This window comes from Thalia democratica, chromosome 1, assembly GCF_965202585.1.
Source record: "Thalia democratica chromosome 1, ktThaDemo2.hap1.1, whole genome shotgun sequence".
Classification (NCBI taxonomy): Eukaryota; Metazoa; Chordata; class Thaliacea; order Salpida; family Salpidae; genus Thalia; species Thalia democratica.
In genome coordinates, this window is record NC_139165.1 from 35,600,525 (window position 1) to 35,613,519 (window position 12,995).

The following is a 12,995-nucleotide window of genomic DNA, read 5'->3' on the forward strand; positions in this document are numbered from 1 at the left end:
TTAAGTTTTTGTAGATTCGATGTACAGTAGAATATCTAAAGTTAAAGAAATATAGTTATCAAACGTAGGTAAAAATTAACACCACTAAAATATATGATCGTTTGAATCTGAAAAAAAAAACTTCTTTTTTTTAGAAGAGCAATTGAACTATTTTTTCATACATTAAGTTTTAATTTATTTAAATATTAACTCAATTTTTGACTAGTCTTAATTTTCAGTCAAGAATACAAAGTTATAAGATAAATACAAAACTAATATTTTCCTTAAAAATACTTATTAAAGTAAAAAATACTTATATATGTTATGTTAGTTATGTGTAATAATAAAAACAATGTGCCTCGAGTGAGGATCGAACTCACGACCTTGGGATTATGAGACTCACGCGCTGCCTACTGCGCCATCGAGGCTACGACGGGATTGACAAAACTGAGATTGTATTGATGATTGCATATGATTATGACGTAATAATGCTACGTTTTTCAAATCAAAGTTAAAACGAGGCACCACCGAGATTCGAACTCGGGATCTCCTGTTTACTAGACAAGCGCTTTAAAGGTATATTGTCCTAGACGTGACATTAAACTGTATCCTGGTGTATGACTCGCTTATCAAAACTTTTTTCTTACACAAGGTCCTTAGAGCAAATTTTTGAGCAATTTTTTTTCGTTCAATAGAGAATATATATTTGTTTAGGTAAACGGAAATATAAAATAACTAAACAATTTATTATTAAATTAAGTTTAAAGAGATTAATCGCATTGCCTTTAATAAAAAAACAGAAAATAAGTAAAAATAAGTAAACAACCCAAAAGCATACGCTCTTTAGTAAAACAAAAAAAAATATAAATCCAAGTTATAAATATAATCCTAGTATATAAATAGTTTATTTTGTGAGCCAAAGCCAAACATTTTGAAACATTATATTAATATTTATCACTTAAAAACTTAATTTAAACATGGCTAACACATATCAAAAAACAAATACTTATAAAGTAATATTAACTAAAAACATATTTATAAATTTTGTTCATGTCAACCTAAAAAAAATGTTCAAATTTAGATTCTGTTAAAATTTCAAAAGCCCGGCCACAACTTTTAGAACATATAGTAGCATTTATTGACTAAAAAATTAGCTTTTATACATATAAACTTTCAAAATAAGCTAATGACATCTTTTTAGACACTTTTACATCATTTAAAACAATGTAATATACTATAAATAAGTTTCTAATTCCTTCCTTTAAGTTGGTCTAACAGAACAGAAGTAAAATAGTGTACAACCCTAAAGCATACACTCTTTAGTAAAACAAAAATAAATATTAATTCTAGTTATATTATTGTTTTATAAGTTGTTTAAAATAACCACTTTTCGGTTGTTAGTATTAGTACTACTTGAAAATTAAACAGAGAGTCAACACAAACAATTTCTAGTATAAATGCTTACTGATAGTTATAGTCTATAAAAAAACAAAATTTTGATTTTATAAAATAAGCAGTTAGGTATGGAACCATAATTTACTCTTAACTATATGGTCCGTAACGAAATATACTAACTCAGCTAAAAATAATCAAAAACTGCAGTTACCAAAAATACTTCAATGTAGTGTTAGAAAAAAAAAGAAAGTCTGTAAAACTTTTCAATTTATTATTTGGTGTGACGTATTTTTGTAACTTTTTAGTGTAAATTTTCAAATACAAAACAATGATGTCACATCAGGGCAGATTTGATTGCAGGAATTCTACCCACAAAATGTCCTAAAAAAAGTCCTACTGTCTAATATAAACGAAGAGATCGCGCTTTATTATGACGTAACTGTTTGTATAAGTTTATAAACGCAATAACGTATATTTAGCCAAGCGGCGCCATGGCTTAGTTGGTTAAGGCGCCTGTCTAGTAAACAGGAGATCCCGAGTTCGAATCTCGGTGGTGCCTCGCCTTTTTCGATTTGAAAAACGTAGTATTGTTACGTCATAATCATATGCAATCATCCATATGATCTCAGTTTTGTCAATTCCGTCGTAGCCTCGATGGCGCAGTAGGCAGCGCGTGAGTCTCATAATCTTAAGGTCGTGAGTTCGATCCTCACTCGAGGCACGTTGTTTTTATTATTATACATAACTAACATAATATATATAAGTATTTTTTACTTAAATAAGTATTTTTAAGGAAAAAATTAATTTTGTTTTTGTCTTATAACTTTGTATTCTTGACTGAAAATTGTACCTAGTCTAAAATTGAGTTAAAAATTAAACAAATTAAAACTTAATGTATAAAAAAATAGTTCAATTGCTTTTCTAAAACAAAGAAACTTTTTTTTTAGATTCAAACGATCATATATTTTAGTAGTGATAATTTTTACCTACGTTTAATAATTATTATTTCTCAAACTTTAAGTATTCTACTGTACATATATCAACCTTCAAAAACTTAAATAAGTATATATATACCGATCCAACCTCAAAGTAACTACATATACAAACGAATAAACATGTTTATGTATGAAGCTATTATGGTAAATTAAAAGAAAAATAAAATACTTTACATGGTGACGTAACAATACTTTTAGCTTTATAAACACTTAAAAGAGAAATCATTCGCAGCCGCCATAGCTCAGTGGCAGAGCGCTGGTCTTGAAAACCAGCGGTCGAGAGTTCAATCCTCTCTGGCGGCACTTTTGTGGCATTACAAAAACACACTTCGTTTTTTTTTTGATAAGCTAATTTTAAAGTCTGTTGGTATGCTTAATGCTATGTTAGTTATCTTTACTTTACCCATGATATTTGAAAATTTAAATAGTGAAATATTAGTTTATATCACCATTTATTTTTTTTCCTGTAGGAAAATAAAAATAATTTCAGGCTAAAAAAGTATCAATTCTAAAAAAAAAAAGATATCACTTTGCATAGATTAAAAATATAGCTCCTATATCTTATAGTACTACAAGCTCTAGTCTAGGCCAGTAGTCGTCAAGGTGTACACTGGTGCACATTACTGTGCACGAAATTTATTTTGAGTGCACAAAAATGTTGGGTACACAAAACTCATTAAGGATTTTTAGACTACTAATCAATTATGTAATTATCAATTCATGTGCTTCTCGCACGGTCTTATGGTTTAACTGAGCGTAATAACAAACATTGTTTAAGTTTTATTGTATGTTTATTGATAGACAATCGTCTAACGCCCCCTGGCGGTCATTTAAAAACAACAAAATATACATTTTGTTACAGACTAAGAGTTACAAGCTAAAGAATTTCGAATAAATAAAAAATGTTATGTGAAGGTAATTTTTGTGAATTATATGAATTAAAAAGCTTAGGGACGGCAGGGACTAAATATTTATTGGTAAACACAATTTGTCAAAAGATTTCAACTATCTTGTGTTTTTAGTTATTATATTTGTTTTATTAGATATTTAAAATATAAAATACTTGCCAGTTCTTAAATGGTGTTTATAAATTTATGTAGTTATAAACATTAATTTTAGCACTATGTAGTTGACTAAACATTAAAGGGTATCTAAGTGGTGTGCGACTCGATTTTATCGTACATTAGGTCTTAGGATCAATTATTTTAAGCGCTTTTGTTTTGCTGTTTAATAAACAATCACAATAGTTACTCTATTTTAAGAATATAGTTCGATTTTGTAATTATTACTATCTAATATAGTTTGGTTCGAATGCTTAAAAAGTATTACTAATTGAAACATTATTTCATCGTTGAAAAAAAAACAGTATCGTGATCACCTTAACAAAAAGCTGAAAAATTCTATAAAAATTTAAAGCATTCTATTGTTCACATAAAAATTGTATTTTTTAACTTTGCTGACTGGTTACCAAAAAATTAAAATTAAAAAAAATTTGTTTGCTTAGTAATTTAAAAATAGATATTCATTCGTAACACCTAAATATACAATTTATTTTATGAACTTATGCTTTTATGGATAATTTTTTTAAGTTTTTTGATTTATTTTTTTACCTGTTGTATTAAATATTATAATTTGAATATATTATCTAAATAATTTATAAGTTAACATAATATGAATTTTATGCAAAATATTTAGTTAAAAATTATTTTTTACATAAAAATAGTATGGCAAATACATAAAAAAAATTAGTAAAACAAAAAAGCAACGTACTAAAGTACTTTAGTTTATTTACGATATAAATCAAAATAGTATTTTCGAAAAGTAGTTAGATATATTCAAAAAAAGTTCAAATCATAAAGTGTGGTTTTTTTGATACCAGAGATATATGTTGTATAAATATTGTAAAACAATTGTACATCCTTTTTTAAGACTTCAATGTTTTTTAACAGAATAAAGTTTACTTTTCTAATAGATCAATAAACTTAAAACTTAAAAAAAAAATTTTTAAAAACATGTTTAAAAACCTCAATAAAAAGACTTATTTAAATTTTTTGTAAAACTTAAATAAATAATTTAATAATGTATAAACTAAAATTTGCAAGACAGCATAAAAAAGTATTAATAAACTTATATGGTTATATACCTTAAAATGTATCGTATATTAGATTGAAAAATCAGTTAATAATGATAAAAATATTTTAAACTAGTTTCTAATTAAATTGTTTTATAAAAACTTTTAATTTTTTTCTTTTAGTTTTTTAAACAACTTCAGACTTTAAAAGTCTTATTTGTTAGATCTATGTAGCTTAATAAATTTGATGGTGTAAAAAAAAATTGATTTACGAAAAAGTTGAATAAATTATTATAAAAAATTCTATTAAAGCATTATTAAAGTCAAGTGAGTATTTTTTTATATAATTTATAAAATAAACATCATATACCGTTTGTTTATAAACTAGTAAGTAGTTTTGCTTCTGTAAATCTGTTTTAATAATTTAGCTAATTTAATCATATATAATTTAAAGAGAGAGTCTAATGAAAAAATAAATTAAAGATAAATTGTGTGTAGTTGTGCTTAAAAACTTAGTAAACGCTAAAACTGCTTATACTTGCATATCGTATAAAAATGTTATACGTATAAATACAATAAAAATCAATATCAAGTGTAACTATGCTACATTATAGTTGTAGTTGTGTGTCATACTTTTGTAGTTTAAACTATTTTTTTTTTTGAAAAGTATATAGTTAAGCGACATTTACTTTTTGCTTGCAAAAGCTTAAAAAATGATATGCAAAGTATTCAAAAAGATTTTTTCTAATGTTTTCGAAAAAGCTTACATTAGTTATACGTAAAGCAATTAATCTATATAAAACCTTTAAACTTAAATGAAGCTTCTACAATATTATAGATTATAAAAATAGTATGTATTAACAAAGCATACAACGTCTACTTATCAGCCTTTCTTCTGCCAAGAACGAGTTCATAACTTCTTGGCTTGTTTAAACTGTTCAGCAAACGCAAGTACATCGTTTCGTGTTTCTTAAACTTCTTTTGAAGCTGTTTTAGTGGGTTCATCAAAGCTGTCAAAAACATCGACCGCAGACTCATAAAATATGTTTTGGAAATTTATCTCATGCGACTTGGGTACTGCTTCTGATGTATGCGACCTTGGATAAAAGTAAACTATAAAGTAAAGTGAAAAACTTTAATTCTTCTTAAACTAATGTAGCACTTGTTTAAAGAACGTGCAAAAAACTAATGAAAATTTATATAAAAATATTTTATTTTATGAATTAATTCTTCAGTGAAAACAAGTTTGGTTTTAAACTTTATTTCATAACTTTTTTGGTACTCAGTTATTTTTGAAGTATTAAGCTTTTTAGGTAGTTATCAAAATACTGCGAATTTGTAGCTTTTATTGATAAGTTGTAATTTCTGAATAATAAAGTTTAAGTATAAGCAAACTTAAATATCACAATTTTTTATACCCATTATACAAAAATCTTCAGTTTTTTTTTACTGAAAAGGTTTTTAAAAACTAACCATGTCTAATTTTTTTTTTCAAAATCGCCTAGTGTTTGTCAATATAAAAAGGATAATTTAATGTTTTGTGTAAAGCTTAAACTGTAAAAAAAATAAGATTTAACTTTTTTTTTAAATCTATTTAAAGCAAAAAATTATTATTTTAGACAAAATGCAAATTAAAAAAAAAGTTCTGATTTAGGTAATTTTATTTCAGCTACAAGTTTTTACTTAACTTTTTCAGAATCATAAAAAAAACTGATTATATGCAAATTAAACACTTACATGTAATTGTAGCTGCTCATACCAAAATGTACATTGTTTTTTTGGTGAGCAAATTGACTTGCAACTTGTTCTTCTCCGACACAACTTGAAGTTGTTGTTGTTTTTAAATGACCACGAAAATGGCTGAAATGCTCATCGTATCTACTTCCAAAGATCTGATCATTAGCTAAACTATCGTTGCTACTAAACGTCTTAGTTTGGTCAAGATTGTGAATTCTAAGAAAAAAATATAAGCTCAAAAATTATAGCTTTATACTTTTTTTTAGGCAACTACACTTAGATGATGCATAAAAACTATAAACATACTTTTAATCTTTTATTTGCATTAGTTATCATATAGAAGACTCTTAAGCTTAAGTAATAACAAACTTTTTATAATCTGATAAATTAAAACTTAAAGATAAATGTCAAATAAACACGTATTTTATCAACTAATTTTTTAAAATGTGAATGTGTAGTATAATATTTTTTACCTAATTTAAATAAAATTTAAGTACATATCTGAAAACCTCAGATTTAGTTTAAAATATTTCAAAGACAAAGTATTATTTAACAAACTATGTATAACTAATTAAAACAATTAAAAATTTTTTGTTTTAATATTAAGCCTTTATATTAAGGAAACTTTCAAAGTGGGTACGATAATAAAGTTTAAGAATATGATTACATTATAAAACTATTAAGTACCCGGGCGTACTTTAACTGGGTTCCTGTTTCCTGTGCGACCCTCAAAAAATAACAAATATTAACTTAGATCATTCCTTAAAAACGTTGTTTATACATTTGGTTTTGATTATATGCTAAAAACTTCAAATTGTTTAAAAGATTTCAATAACATTATTAGGCTACTTAGTACTAATGATTATTTTTATTTAAGAATAAATTGAAACTAACTAGAAACTTTAATCAAAAGTATTCTGGAAATTAAACTTTGCATTTTAAATGCCTTTAAAAATTTATTTGCAGCAAAAAGACCAAAGAGTAATCAAAAGTACAAAATTAGAATACAATAATAACTTAGAATGTGAAACAGGTTTAACATAATACACAAGTATAGTAGAGAGCTTTAAAATATGTATCTTATCATGTAACTAATCACTAAAGAGATGATTGTAGTTATCGCTAAATAAGTTAAGATGACAATACTGTTAATTTTATTCGTTTATTTTTGTTTGAATATTTTATATCACAAAAATTATATTAATCAAAACTTTTCGAAGTAAAACTACAAAAAATTACTGTCAACATGAGTTTTGTTTTCTATTTTCATAAGTTTGGCTTTTTGCATCTGAAGTTTTTAGTATTTGAAAAAATATATAGTTATTTAAATTCATACACAAGTGTAGAATACAGTAGATTACGAGTTTCTATGTGTATTAAATTTGTTAAAAAATGAAAAACACCCTTTAAAATTATTAAACATGTACAACAGAATAGTTTTAACTATCCATCTATTAATTTGAAATAAAAAAAAATATTCAAGGTGTTTCTCATTAAAATATTTAACCAAATGCCTTTAAAATAAGCTGTTATATCTAAAAGTTAGAGACAATAACTCATTAAAATTGGTCTCAATGTTGACTTTGAAAATTTAGTCAGACGTTTCTATGTAGTAAAATGAAAATAAGTATATTTTTTGTTTTTTCAAAACATTTTTTGGAATTTAAAAACTTAAACTTTTTTTGTGTACGACACCATTCTATGAAGATTTACAAAGTTAATAAAACAATAGAAGGAAATAAATACTTACAATACATCGTCAGTGCTTTTGCAAAGTAGAAATGACTTGTATTTGTTATTAGTAAGTAGCTCTGCTGACCTATCAGTTGCTGGACGATTTTGATTTGAATTGATTTTAGGAGTGTTCAGATGGTCTGTTTGGAATATAAAATAGTCACAAAAATATTATAAAGTATTACATTCTCATATTTTTTGTAAGAAAAAGCAAACCTTCAAACTTGGATTAATTTAAAAACAATTCAAAAAAACTAAACGCATTTTCGTTTCAAAGAAATAAGCTTTTTTAAATATTTAACTAAGTTATTTTAAAAAGATAATTTTTAATTATAAAAGAGTTATATACTTCAAGTTTAGCTTATAAAAGTTAATATAAGTTTGATAACGGTTTAGAAGATTGCATGCTTTACAATCTAAAATATATAAATTTCGGAATAAAACTCTAGAAACAAAGTGTAGTACAATCATCAATGATCATACTTTATACTTTAGTGTTTAGTAGTACGAAATTTTAGTGAAACGTTTTAATAAAGATTTTTTTCCATCTTAGTAAGACTTACTTTCAGCATTACTTTCTAAAATGTCAAGTCCAGTTTCAGCCATCAGAAACTCTAGTAGATCCTGCAGAATAGAATATTCTTACTTTAAACATGCTTTTACACAAAAAGTATAGTACTAAGCTACTTTTTTTTTCAAAAAATGACTTTAAAAAACGCTAATAAAGAAATATTTTATTTTATTATATTCTTTTAAAATATTATGAAATATTTTTCTGTTACTAAGAAAACACTTTTAAAACTGATAATGATAAATAGTTTAATCTTTAATTAAATATTACATCGCTGCATACCTTGGAACTACTTTGGGTTGTTTGAGTGTTTTCCATATGTATAATACTTTCTTTTGTGCTGTTAAGATCTTGTGAATATTTTTCTTGTAACATTTCTTCAGCGTTGCTGTTTATAAACGAATTTGGAAAAATTTTAATTGCTAAAAGTACAAATAAATATTCTTTATTAAATTTAGTTCTATTAAAAAGTTTTTGTTACTATAACACTTTTAAACTTTAAACCGTATTATACTGAAAGGTAAACATCTTTTTTAATTTAATGTATTGTTTTACTTACCTTGTGCTTGCATTTTGCTCAATTTTAGTTGTTTCATCAATTTTCTTCCCTCCAATGGTCATTATGTTCGATTCTCTTCCTGTCTAGTAGGTTAGTATGATAAATAAATTATAAAATTGTATATTTTTCTAAATCTATGGCTCAATACACAAAATCTCATAACTATTTTTAGTATAAAAAAGTTTAAATGATTTTGGCAAATAATTTGATTTTTTTTTTCTTATTTTTTTTTTTTAAATTAAGGTTGTAATTTTTTTTTAAATATACTTTTTTTCGATAAGTATTATAACCAAATGGGCTATTTTAATGATGGTTTATGTATTAACTACGTGGTCTCCAGTAACTTACTAACTGCTATACTTACGAGTAGTAAATAGTATGCTAACAGTATAAATTACAAAACTATTTCCTAAGTTATGAATAAAACACACTTTGAATAATGCAATTTATTTTATTTTCAATAAAAATTCTTAGTTTTGAAGAAAGAAACTATTAAATCACGACACAAATAAAATCTATAAAAAGTATCAACAATCGTAAAGTTATATAAAATACTAACATCAACTCCGCGATGTAGACGTTTTCTTTATTCTCGAAACTTGAATTAAAAGTTGAACTTAATCGTAACTTGATCGTCCGCGGAATAACTAAGCAACTAACGCGTATTTGAAAGACAAACGCAAATATATACGCATTGAAATGAAAGTAACTCCTTGAAATAATAAAAATGTTTGTTTTTAATACTAGAAGCACTTCACGAAATCTGCGTAAAACAGTTTACAACATCCGCTTTAAAATACGAAAATGAGATGTTAATATCATTACAATATGACTAAATAGGCAATTTAATCTTAAGTTTTCTTATTAATAAACATACTTCAACAACAGTTTTCATCAAAAATTTGTCACTATGTTATTCATTACAGATTAAAAATTACAGACTCAACATAGTATTTGTTTAAATAAAATAGAAAATTAGTTACCATTAAGTGGTCATGCTGCAAGTAGCCCTGATCGCTTGGAAACGTTGTAGCTTCTCCTGTAAAAGGATAAAGTACTTTATACGAAATTTTAAATAGTCTTGAAACATGTTCAATAAAAGCTTTAGGCCTTAACCAATGTGTCTCAATCAAAACATAAACAGTTTTTTTTTTTTTTTTTTTAAATATCGTTTTGTAAAAAAAAATTGCTAACATACTGTGAAAAACTTTATTAATATACAGAAGGTTTTGTTATCAATTAAACAAGTGATAACACTTTGTAAAGCGGAACTATTACAATTTTAAGCTTAATTAAAATTATTTTGTTAAGTTTTAATACTATTTTGTTTATTTTTTAAACAATTTACACACCTGTGTCAGCTATTTCTCGTTGTATTGATGTTTCAGTTGGTTTTAAAATCTTTTCACTATAATCCGACATCGTAATTTGATTTGAAAAGTTTCGGTCTGTATGAATAGTTCGCTCTGTTTAAGTAAAAATGTTAAAATTTCGGTTATCTAATATTTTTTTAAGTCTTTGTCTCAAACTAACCATGATAAATACACATACCTTTAACAATCAACGAAGAAGTGGGAAGTGGTATGCTTGCAATTCCTGGACTTTTAGTAGCTGTTTAAGTAGCTTGTTTAATAGATGATGTAAAAATACTTTATTTTTCTTGAGTACTCTATTTATTTTGCAATTATTTTTAATTTATGTTTTCATCTAGCTTTTCTTAAACTATTTTTATACATCTGCATATTTTTTGATTTTGTAAAAAAAAAAACTGACAAACTAAATATTTGATAAAGGTTGTTTAAATTTTTGTATGTCTGTAACAAAATATTAACTTTTTATTAACCTAAAAAATTACGATTATAAAAACTAGCAATAAAAATGACGCATTTTTAGTTTCTTTTATAACAATTGTTTACCTGTTTTAGGTCCTTTCTTTTTTACATATTCTCTGTGTCTTCGATTTGTAAACCAGCGCTATTAAAAATACTAATTTGATATTACTATAAAAATACTGTGTTTAAATTCTAAATGTATTTTCTTCATTGTTTGTACAACTTACCTAAACGATTTAGAATTACTAAATGATTTAATTTCTAAAAAAAGCTTTTTTTTTGTGTGGGTATCATAAGAAAAACGTTAATGCAAACTTTTATTCTAACTATAGGATATTATTTTGATAGCATCTGTCGCGATAGTAGTATTTCTTTAATACAAATTACAGACCTTTATTTTTATCAGCGGATACTTAAGGTCGCGTGCCATAGATTCGAGCTCAGCTTGATCCGGGTGTTTGGTTTCTTTTGTATAATAATTTATCAAGTATTTCACTGAGGTTTTATCAAACCTGGATCCCTTTTTCAAAAAGTGTTGCTCATCATACGCTTGGTTTGTTGTTCCAATCAGTTTAGGGTGAACTGGATATGGAAAGTACGTTTATTTTCGTTTACAAATAAAGTTTACTAAAAAATTTCCCAGTAAAAAGTATATTGTTTAACAAAGATTTGTTTATTAAAACCTTATGCTTGTCATGTTGTTTAAGAATAAATTTCAGTAGCAAGTGTTATTTATCAATTACCTGCATAATGTCAAAGCGACAGTAGATTTAGAAGACATTTAAATTATACAATAAAATACAAGAACCTGAATATTGATAGTTTATCTGACTGTTGTTGGATTCATCAAGATTAGTTTGGTATTTACCAAGCGCTAGATTTTTATTTGCTTCAGGACTTTGGTAGCTAGTCGATGGCTAAAAAATACTCAACAATTATACATCTCTTTATATACAATGAAAACGTTTTAAACAACTAGGCAAAACCCTAAGGATAAAAGTTACTAATCAAATTTTTGTTAGCATTTGTTTTTATTTATACTTTATACTATAACACAAAATAGTAAAGTTTGTGATTTTATGACAAGTGTTTAATGATAAATAAACTTACTATTGTCTTTTAAAAAAATGATTTTTTTTGGTCATAGAGCATTTTTGAAGCATGGAGCTCTTTTTTTTTCGAGATTGTCTGAAGAATTCATATTTGCATATGGATTATTTATAATAAGTCTATTAATTAAAGTTCTCTTTATAAACATATTAAAGGTTTTGTATAAAAAAGTGTTTAGTTATTCAAGTTTTATTATTATTTTAATATTAATATCTAATGTTAATTTAAACAAATGTTGTTATCATAATGTTAAAAATAAACAAAAAACGCTATAAAAGTATTTCATATCGCTAAAATGACAGTTTTTAACTTCTAGTAATATAAACAAAACGATTAGTGTTGTTGAAATTAATGTGTTTTCTGTTTGTAAATGTTCTGATTAAATACACTAACATTTTTTTTTGCATAAAAATTTAAAGAACACTTTTTAGATATATTTTAATGAGTTTTTGACAAACGTTGCTAAAAAACCATTTAAATTACAAAATTCTTACTTTATAATTAGCTTAAACTAAATAACAAGTAAAAAACTATTAACACTTTATACCTAAAATCAAAACAAAATATTTTTGATTTTTAGCAGTTTATTTAGAAATTATAACAATTCACAAAAATTTTTACAAGTTTTGAACATTGAAAGAATTTCTTAAAACAAAATTTACTTTCACAAATAAATTAAACATGTAACATGCTTTTATATAGTTATAAATTTTTTTGTTTCTTTTGGACTAAAGTTAAATCGTACTACGATCTAAGTCCTAAGATATAAAAGAAAACTTAAAATGTAGATGACAAAATTTACTTAGCAACTTACAACAGAATTAAGAAGAGTTAATCAAACTATCATAACAGTAACAGTAAAACAGCGTGACTTGTGATAAATAATTGACCTTAAATTACAATTTTTACTTTTTCCTCCTTTGATTTAATTGTGATATAAAAATCTGTGCGAGTGTAAAGTTTGCTAGCCTTACGAAAATTCTATTTAAATAAACTTTCCTACTTTATAAAA

General features: G+C 25.0%; 4 non-coding genes across 4 annotated transcripts; 3 read left to right on the top strand and 1 right to left on the bottom strand.

The window, feature by feature from the left end:
- Positions 1-334: 334 nt before the first annotated feature.
- Trnam-cau (transfer RNA methionine (anticodon CAU)) lies at positions 335-407 on the bottom strand. Its single transcript has one exon. It is a non-coding gene; the product is annotated as a tRNA-Met (tRNA).
- A 1,452-nt stretch (positions 408-1,859) lies between these two features.
- Trnat-agu (transfer RNA threonine (anticodon AGU)) lies at positions 1,860-1,933 on the top strand. The gene has a single exon. It is a non-coding gene; the product is annotated as a tRNA-Thr (tRNA).
- Positions 1,934-2,022: 89 nt separating this feature from the next.
- On the top strand, positions 2,023-2,095 carry Trnam-cau (transfer RNA methionine (anticodon CAU)). The gene has a single exon. It is a non-coding gene; the product is annotated as a tRNA-Met (tRNA).
- Positions 2,096-2,600: 505 nt separating this feature from the next.
- Positions 2,601-2,672, top strand: Trnas-uga (transfer RNA serine (anticodon UGA)). Its single transcript has one exon. It is a non-coding gene; the product is annotated as a tRNA-Ser (tRNA).
- Positions 2,673-12,995: the final 10,323 nt, after the last annotated feature.